This window comes from Cyprinodon variegatus, unplaced genomic scaffold, assembly GCF_000732505.1.
Source record: "Cyprinodon variegatus isolate N-32 unplaced genomic scaffold, C_variegatus-1.0 Scaffold214, whole genome shotgun sequence".
In the NCBI taxonomy this organism is placed as follows: domain Eukaryota; kingdom Metazoa; phylum Chordata; class Actinopteri; order Cyprinodontiformes; family Cyprinodontidae; genus Cyprinodon; species Cyprinodon variegatus.
The window spans coordinates 184,106-192,764 of NW_015150667.1; the positions used below are offsets into that span (position 1 = coordinate 184,106).

The window sequence follows — 8,659 nt, forward strand, 5'->3', positions numbered from 1 at the left end:
GCTGCCTAATTTAAAAACTAATCTTTGTAACTTCAGAGGATCTGTCACTTATATATTGGTATCGGCAGACACAAACATGCTTAAACCAATTCGTTAGAACATTTCTTGAGATCACGTAGGGCACATGCATTGCTGCTACCTCCAATTCATTGTTTCTGTTTTTATCATTTAATTTGTGAATAAATGTTTCTTTTTTTATGTTTTTAAAACTTTACCATGTAAATGGAGGAAGAGAAAGCAATATAAGCCTAATGAACTGGGTCCCAAAAAATCTACAGCACAGATCTGGGATTGGTACGTTTCTAGGGGAAATGCAGAAAAATATTATATTTATATAAAAAAAAATATTAAAAAAAACTAGCAGCAAATTAATCTGCATTTCTCGAATGGCCCTTAATTTTCTTCTCTACTTATAACCAACCCTGTAATTCCCGGCTGTGCCTTTCTACTGTGTTTTCATTTCTGATTTCTCATTAGCAAGTCTTAAAAAACATTTTCCAGAGAGACAAAACAATCCTGTGGATTCTGCTTGCTCAGGCTGGTTTAATCTAAGAGTTTGTTCGGGCTTAAGGCTTCCGGCAGGTACTCTGTGTAGCTGATGGCAGCTGTTTACCGCTGAACTGTTCAGAAGCTCATTATCAGAGCATGAAGCTTGTTATGAGGCCATGTGAGAGACTCGTTACTCGCTAATTATTCTTGAGGAGATGCCTGGCGAGTTTGCATGGGAGTGAAATGTGTGACACCCAGAGGAGCATCAAGCGTATGAGGGGGAGGTAGACTCTGTGGCATGAAGAGAGACCAGATGACTCTAACTCCCTCTGAGTCTTCAGCTGGCAGGGGTTCCACCTAGCCTGCCATGTTGAAATTTACCTCACGTTTGCTAACATTTCAATGTTTTTAGGTGTATTGAGAAATACTGTTCATCATTTAAAGATTATCATCATCATCTTCCAGATTTCTGTTTTCTTAAGCTTTATACCCATAATCCTTTGATGAAAGTACTATTGCGCCGATGCCATTTTTTGGCCTCGATACCGATACACGACATCTGTCTTTGCAGTATTGGCCGATACCGATACCATAATGCTATCTGTTTGAAATTCGTGTGTGTATATATGAAGAACTGCATACTACTTGGATGTAAAATAATTGCCATCATGGCTTTGTCAAGCTGCTGCCTACCTTTGTGAAGCAGGAAAAAAGACTAATATAAAGTGAATCCAGTAGAAATTTTTATGGCCTACCTGGAATGAGTGATAATAGTTGAATAAACTTTTCTCAAAATGGTATCGGTACTCAGCAATACTGATACCACCATTTTAGTGCTGGATCGGGGGCCTGCCAGATACTGGTAACGGTATCGGAGCAAAACTAGATGAAATAGGAAATTTAATTTAAAATAACTACCAATCTTCCCACGAGTAATTCCAAAAAAGTAAAAAAAACTATCCACTGGAATTTGTTTCCAAGTTTGAAGACGTTTCGCTTCCCATCCAGGAAACTTTTTCAATTCAAAATTTCAGAAATAGCGTTAAGTTCGAGGCTTTATAGAGAAGAGCAAAAACAAAGCCGGCTTTGTCTTAGAAAACATGCAAACTGAACTGGACCTGGCCCCTCAACAATGGGTGGTCTTTTGAGTTCTTTGTTAGTCTGCAATACCCGATACTGGTCGATTCCTCTGGAAGGGGAGGTCGTTATGGGGAATTGTTAGCCTAGCTGAACAGGCCAGATGTTATTCCCAAGCGTAAAAGTTTACTGTAGCTAAATTGCATAATACCCATAGAAATGGCTAAAATCTTTAGACCTCTCTTGATTTCTTAAGTGTCTTAAGTTAAGTTAAGAAATAAATCTTGGTTGGAAGGGTTTTAGTAATTCCTTCTTCCTTAAAATAGTGGCCTTCATAGATGGAGTTACTGTACTGTATGTGGCCATGATATTCACAGTTGATGTTTCAGTCTCTGAGATGACCGTGAACCAGATGACTGTGAGTTTAAACTATCCAACAGGTCGTTGTTATTGTTGCTTTCATTTGTCAGACCTCTTGGAAGTCAGACCTCTGAGTTGGAAATTTCCACTGGAAAGAAAGACTTCTACATTAATGGTGGATGCTACTCATATCAACTGTTTTAAAACTTTATTCATCTGACATTTGCTCAATCTTTGTGAAGATGCTTTAAAGCTGTGTAAATGCACAGAAAATACCACTTAGGCTATAGCGGTCATGAAAAGTGGAAAATAAAAGCGTCCACATGCCGGAAACTAGAACTCCATCATCTAGGAGATTACATCACTCCGACTTCCCAGTTCTGTGGTAAATTTTATTACATTTAACAAGATTTCTGACCTGCCTAACGCTTTTTACCCTGGAGACACACCTACAGTTTATGTTTAAGTTAGACCTCCTTCTTTACCTCATCGGTTTAATGCTGCTCTCTCCAGTATCTGATGAGGATGAGTCAAATATAAATACAGCAAACAGTATATTGTTTCCTACTACTGGATGTATCTTCTAATCTATTTCGATCACATAATGTTAGCATTCCCAAAAGGGTCTCCTTCACCTTAATTTTTTTAATGATTACCTTATGTTAAATATTTATGTTGTAGAACTTTACTTAATGGGATTTGTATAAGCCTGATATTACACTGTTATAAATATAACATCTGTCACGAACATGAAGGAGTCTTTATGAATGTTGATAACATTTGGTAAATTATTAAGACTTTTACTGCAAAGCTCACATGTTTTTTATGATAACCTGACATCTCCGGAGACAAACATTTAATTTCAATGAGAAGTTGACCATGAACAGAAAAATCATAATCATAAGTATATCTATAACTGCTCTAATTATAAACCTGTAAAAATTGTTGTAGTGTTTTGGTTCACTTGAGGCAAGGAAAAAATCTAATTACAAAGTTAAAATAGTTTCAGTAAAAAGCTAAATAACATATGACAGTGTAATGTCATGTTAAAAGATTCATAATTAGGCGCATTATGACATATTTAAGATGGGTTATTATTTCTTGGTTAATGTCGAGTAATTTGAGAAAATTCGAACAATATCAATTTTCCTTTAAATCTGTCATAATCTACCAAATGACATGTAGTGATAGTAGTAATCAATATTCATAAGGTCTCCATCATGTTTAATGTCAATACTATCTACACCCCTTTGAATTAAGGGATCCTTTTTTTTATCTCTTTCACTGAAACATCAGAATTTGCCTTCATCTTTAAATGTTGAGCAGTTTTACATGATTTGACAATATTAAATCAGATATTAAGATCTTGAGTAGGAAGTAGATCGGTTAGAACTTAAGTAGTCCTTTTTTATGAAATGCATTTTAACCCTTACCTGAGTAGTTTCTTATTTGGCCTACTTTATATGTGTAGTTGAATAAAACAATAATCAAATAATTCTAATCTTACTTCAGTTTAATCTAAAAATTCAGAACCAACTAACTGAGCCCCATTTCATGCGCTCATTGACGAAAAGAGATTTGGGTGTTCCCAGCCATTCCATCAGGAAGCCTTCATTAATTCAGTCAAACAAAATGAAACTAAATCATTTGCTTTTATGCCACTAGGTTTCAATGATAATTTCAGGAGATTAAAACTTTGTATTTTAATTATCAGCGTTTTAATGACCACTAATTACGAACATTTCCAGTTTTTTTTAAATCTATAAGAATGTTTGGAGTAAAAAAATACAATTTAATTAAGAAGCATTTCTAGTCAGAACACCCAAAGAAATGAAACAGTGATGCTACTTGCTTAATTTAATTATTTTATGGTCAGATTACAGTTTCATGCATGGGAAAGTTAAATGGTGTTTAAATAACAACAAGAGATTCTGAAACGACTAAATATGGGGAAATTATTTCAACATATTCTTGTCGCTTACTATGTAAAGATACATATTCTGATTCATATTATCTATAATGCTTTGCATTCCTAGTTTATGTTACTGTTTAATGCTCAGATTAACAATTAAAGTCATTTTTCATGCTTCTGTTAAATCCTAGGTTGCATGTGTTTGTATTCTGTGGCACTGCGAGGAAGTGTGTTATATGGATCGCCCTGCTGGGTGCTATTAAATTTGAACTTTTCTACTCTCAATATTGATCCTAATCCACTGCTCAGGTCTAAAATGTGCCTTTTACTAGAGTTCATTTGGTTGAATGTGGTAAATGTTTTCAATTCATACAAAGAGAAGTATAAAACTGCATATGTTTTAGTAAGATAACTCAGTTATGTCAACTGGTTCAACCAAAGTAAAATGGCATTTAACCCTTTTTTGCATTCATAAAGTTTAACTTCATAGCAGTAAGTTCTAACAAACCTAAGCATTTTGTTTGCCATTACATTAAATACTATGTTAGAAGTAAATATATGAAACTCTTTACATTTAATCAACCAAGTTAGTGGAAGCAATTCAATGAAGTTTATTTATATAGCACCAACTGACAACACATGTCATCTCAAGGCTCTTTACAGAGACAATTCTACCAGATCATACAGTCAAATTGATTCAAAGTTTTCTATCTAAGGAAAACCAGTTGATTGCATCAACTCATTAACTGGAAGGCAATCCTTCACACTGAGCATGCTTGTAGTGACAGTGGAGAGGAAAAACTCCCTTATAACAGGAAGAAACCTCCAGCAGAACCAGGCTCAGTGTGAGCGGCCATCTAATGAGGCTGACTGGGGTTCGAGGGCACTGAAACAGAGATACAGGAAGAAGCAGAGAACACAAAGGAAGCAGCTGACATAATTGTTGGTTAAGTAAAATCAACATGATTTTTTCAAAGTAAAACTTCGCTTTTATTCTATATTTATATGGACATTTTTTGTGAGAAAAATAGAAATGTTTAATTGTCTGTTTAGATTTCCACAAACTTTGACAACAGTTGAGATGAATGATTCTAGATATTTCTTTTTCACATTTTTGGATCTGTCTGTTGATTCTTGATCCCCCTATAAACTCATCTGCATTTAGAGTTCTTGGTCACTAACCTGTAGACTTAGAAAACAGAGGTAAAAATACATCTTTTTTACTAATGCTTTAGCTGTGGAGTTGCTCCCAACCAGAAAGCAAACTGAATAGCAGAATGAATATAAATTAGTAGATAAAAAGATAATGCCAATCTTTGTTTATAATTTTCAATGGTATCAGCTCAATCTGATAATCTCCAATTATTAGAAAAGACTGATCTTCTTTCTCGACTTGTTGTGTTGAAGTGTTGATCATTTGTCTAGTTATGCATGTCCGGAAGGAGGTTGCATGTGTCAACTTTCCCTTAGGATTGAAACAAGTAATTAAACCTGGCTGGATGTTTTTTCACAAACAGCTCAGAGGATGGAAAAGGAAGCTGCTGAATGTGTTATTGGTTAAGCTGGAGGGTGTTTGCCAGCAGTGGTTTTGTCCTATAAACCAGTGAAGGATGTGCCGGGGAAGATTTGTGTTGCCATTTTATACTACACAAAAATGTAAGACTAACAAACCAGAAACATGTTTTAGTTATTAGAAGGAAACACAAACATGATTCACCTATAAAAGCATTTTTGTTAAAATAAACAATTACTAAAGGGTGAATATTGTGTTTTTATATAAAGTTCATGTTGTTCAGTATTCATTGGATCTCCTGCTGTTATTCTGATTTGCATTAGGTTAATCCCGAACTACTGTTTCCTTTTTTTTATTATTCCAATTGCCTTTTTTTTTTCATCTTCTTTGCATAGGAATAATTGATATTGATAATGTGTTAGAAATTAGTTTTGCAGAGTTTGTAACGTTGATGTGTAGAATCACAAAGAAAGACTTTTCCCTTGTGTTCTGATTCCACCCTCTGGCTATGGAAGCCATGTTCTCACTTAACCTTTTTTATCTGATTAGGAGGCAAAACATTGTTTGACCTGCTCTGTAGGGGAGGCTGGCCAGCAGCTGGGACTTTGGCCAAAACAGCAGAAAATTGTGCTTAAATAGAAACACTGGCAAAATGAAGGATAGTAAAGGTCTACAAAAAGACACACCTGTTTACCTGCTAGAGCAGGTCATTGTTATTCAGCAAACTTTCCAAACAGCAGAGAACAGGAATATTAATTATCTAAGTATTAAAATTACTAATGCTTTTTAAGCCAGATAAAACCCAGAGGCACCATTTGAAATGGAAAAAAATGAAGTTAGTATTTATTAATAAAAGCTAAATTATTCTACATTAGAGATGCAACAACATTGCTTGTTCTGCAGTGATAGCCCCACCTGAAACTTATGTATGTATTAACATGATATGATGACATTTTGTAGTGTGGAAGTCATTACTGAGAGAAGAAGACTTGAAGTAAGCTGCTTCCATTTTCAGTAGGATGTTTTAAAAAAAAAAAAAAACAAGAAAATCAGACGAAGCAGAAGTTATTTTAGATAAAACATTATTTTCTATATGTTGGGGTTTAGCATTCAGGCTTTAAGAGGAAATAAAAGAACCAATAATGCTAAGCTATGTTATGGCAATCAGTAACATAAGATACTACAAACATTTGTCAGCAGTTTAAGGTTTTACCTTCTTTTAAAATTAAAGTACATCACTTTACTCATACACACACGTTCTGTAAATCATCTGTAAAACTTCTAACTCCATGCTGTGATTATTAAATTGGAAAATAGCATCAGATAAAATTGGTATTAGCAGATCAAAGCTAAAACCAAATAAGAAATACCCTGCAAAATTTGTATTATTAGATCATATCTCAGGTTTCTATCAAAATATATATCATAACTATCTGTTTTTCAGAAAATTGGGTTTAAATGGTTCACTCTGACAACTACAACAAAAGTCTTTTTTTAAACTAATAAATAGTTCTATAGTTCAATCACAATGGTACTCATTAAAACATTAGTTTTTGCTCCTGTGGATGTTATTATTTCTTCCTTTTATAGTAGAAAATCATGTTGATGGTTAAAACTGAAAAACATGAATATTTATGCAGAACGTTGCCGTGCAGTTCACACCACTGCTATTTATTTCGGTGTGTGTGCCTGTGTTTACATCAGTGTTGTTTGCTGGGGTTATGGGTGCAACTTGTTAGAACATCAAAGCCAAATGGAATATAAAACACTGGAGGCAATTAAAAAAGGATTTTCACATTTTTTGTAATAAGTTTTAAAGCTGCTATTTGCCATGGCATAGTAAACCTATTAGTTTGCTTTGTTTGCAGTTCGGATTTTTGTTATTCCGTTGTTGAAAAATCAGTGAACAATCAGTCTGAATAATAACTCTAATTGATATGTGGAGTCTGCTTATCTGTGTATGATTCTCCAAATTATTTCAGCAATTAGCATGCACTTATTCTTATAAATTTTCATATAATCAGTTTTGCAAGGTCTTGTCTACTGAATCCAAGAACCTTATCCATAGGGGTGGTTGTGCACACCCTGGATGCACTCAAGAGGTCGATTTACAGATTTCTATCAACAGTCATGTTTTATATAATTCTCATGCATACATGCATCGGGAGAACATGCAAACTGCATGCAGAAATACCCTAACCTAGAATTTGAACCCAGGACCTTCTCTCTGCTGGGAAACAGTGCCACAAACCGCCCCAATCTGCCCCGTATGTGGTCACTGTTCATACGATTACAGTTCACCATAGAAATAAATCCTTATATTAAAAAAATTGTGGTATATTTAAAAAATAAATGAATTAAAATGGCTTGCAAATTGCAGCATAGATGACGATATTAATGTTTGTGAAGCAAGATGGAGGAGACATCTGATTTAAGGTGAAGGCGCATTGCATACACCACAAAAATATTTAGGAGACTTCCAGAACCAGATTTTGAGAAGATGTTCACAGTGTCTGTTCTCAATTCACGTTTCTGTATGGTAAATGGTTACATCACTGAAGTATGGCTACTTTACATATATAAGATTAACAGAACATAATTACATTTTTACTTTCAAAATATATTTAAAATAATGATGATGATAATAATAATAATAATAACGGAACTTTCTTGATCTCACACTGGATAAAACTCTGCATTTGACGCATCCCCTTTGGAAGCAGTGGGCTTCCATTGTGTGGTGCCTGGGGCGCAGTGTGGGGTTAAGGGTCTTGCTCAGGGAGCCAGAAGGGCATTCTGTGGGGATTGAACCGGGTACTTGCAACCTTCTCAGAGCACAAGCACACTCCTCTAACCACGAGGCCAACACTCCGCATATCCATTAATATTCAATCCTTAATATTTAAATTTACATGTAAAAACAGTGGCAAGATCTGAAATGTTTTCAAACATATTCATCCATCAATATAACCTGCTTACTTTCATTGCTATGGAAACCAACACCATCTGACTGCAGGCTACCACTTTGAAGCTTTGTGCCTCTGTTATTCTCTTCTTTACAGTTGTATCAGCGTCAGCGATTCTGGAAGAAAGCACGGCTTAACTGTTGATTGCATGAAAGGATGTTCATCCAACACTCCCAGCCCTGTGCAGTGGTTTACTATAACCTTCAGATTTATTTGTTCGGGTGCAGTGAGGATAAATGTGACTCTAAAGGGGCTTTGTAGTGAGTTTGCTAAGAATGGGAGCATCTTTGTTGGTGCATTCTATTCTGCAACTGAAGATTATTGTCCTAATCTATCTATCTA

General features: G+C 35.1%; 1 protein-coding gene across 1 annotated transcript in view; it reads left to right on the top strand.

The window, feature by feature from the left end:
* vstm2l (V-set and transmembrane domain containing 2 like) overlaps positions 1–8,659 on the top strand; it is a 60,132-nt gene that overhangs the window by 36,947 nt on the left and 14,526 nt on the right. The gene's annotated exons all lie outside the window — the stretch shown is intronic.